The following is a 1,596-nucleotide window of genomic DNA, read 5'->3' on the forward strand; positions in this document are numbered from 1 at the left end:
GAGGGGTGGGCAGGGAGAAAATTGCGGCAATGAATGACTGGAAATCCAAAACTTCTGTAAAAAAAAAATAAAATTAAATAAATAAATGAAAAAGAAAGAAAGAAAAAACAACCTGAGTTTATGATCCACAAGTAATGTGCATATATGCAGAAACAAACTTTAAACATCATCAGCACAGGGAAAAAAGTTCAACTCCTCAAAACATGATAGGACAAATCTGGTTAGTATAAATCTATTGCAAAGTAAAAAGATTCTGTGCATCATTTCATCCAGAAGAAGCGGGTAAGACTGTCTTAACCATGAAGGAGCTCAGGTTGAAGTTGTGTTTGGAAAGCCCGGAAGCTAAGGGACGCTGCGTGCTCACAGTATTCTGATATGCTTAACTGCTCAAGCTACTAAGCCAGACCTTCTCCAGGGCTCAACCCTCCTTCCAATTTACTTTCTATTCCGAAGGTGTTTAGATTCCTAAGAGAGTCGATGGCTTCCGCTGCCTTTCTTCATTTCCGAGGAAACCTGAGGAGTTTCCCACTCCACTACCTCACGCAGTTTGCGCTCCAGCTCTGCCAACCGTGCATTCTGCTCACCTATAATCTGGGTCTGCTCTAGTAATTTCTCATCCTGGTCCCGTTTCTGCTGTCCGTGCACTTTAGTGTGGAGCTCGGAAATTTCTGACTGAGAACAGTCAGACCAGCACTATTGGTTTTCACCTGCTGCTGGAGCTTGATGACTTCTTGAAGGATTTTGCTTGGAGAACAGCTGCATTGCTGTTAGGACAGCGGAGGGTCCTGGGACTGGGGGAGAACCCATGAGTCTTCCGGGCACATCTGATCCTGGTAATTTTCTCTTTAGAACTGGAACAATCTTCTCATCAAAGTACGCCATTGCCATTGATGAAATATCCCTTAACTCTTAAAGTACTTCATGAGCTCGCTGAGGGGCTCTGGTAGAATTGGCATATCTCAGTAAACGGTAAATTTCATCAATCACCTTTCCTGGGATGAAGCAACAGAGATTGTTGGAATCCACATACTTCATGAAAGTCATATTTAACAGTGATAGCCCTGTTTCAACAGCGGCAAGGATGTCTGCATGACGAGCTAATGAATGGTTTCTCCTTTGTGACTCACGCCTTCGGAGTTGTGCTTTAACTTGTTTCTGACATAGATTATGGTACCGCTCCACTTTGAGAAATTCTTGATTTAGCATTCCCTGGCAAACCAAGTCTTTTACAAACCAAGCGGAGCTGGCTGATTTCATCGTAGTACATAAAGCTGAGGATGTTCTTTTTTAATTATTATTATTAAATTTTATTCGTTTTAACGAACATTTGCAGAGATTTTGGGTTTTCATTCATTCGTTGTTGCACTGTTTTCTCTACCCTCCTCCCCAGTTCATTCTTCTTCCCCCTCCCCATGTCTGTTTTAATTGTCCAATTGCCATAGTGCTTGTCAAAGCCAGTTCTGATTAATCTCCTTTGTCAGTGTGTCCTTTGTCATTCCCTATCACTCCTCCTTGAGAGAGACTTCACCCTGATTCATAAGGAAAAGGGGATGGCGTATTCTCTTAGCTACTTCCAGCTGAAAAGGGACACTGTGG

General features: G+C 42.5%; 1 pseudogene; it reads right to left on the bottom strand.

Annotated features, from left to right (window-relative positions):
* Positions 1-435: 435 nt before the first annotated feature.
* The window catches only part of LOC102877515, a 1,949-nt pseudogene continuing 788 nt past the window's right edge, over positions 436-1,596 (bottom strand).

The sequence above is a fragment of the Elephantulus edwardii genome, unplaced genomic scaffold (assembly GCF_000299155.1).
Source record: "Elephantulus edwardii isolate Elephantulus edwardi_28Jun2011 unplaced genomic scaffold, EleEdw1.0 scaffold00360, whole genome shotgun sequence".
NCBI classification, from domain to species: Eukaryota; Metazoa; Chordata; class Mammalia; order Macroscelidea; family Macroscelididae; genus Elephantulus; species Elephantulus edwardii.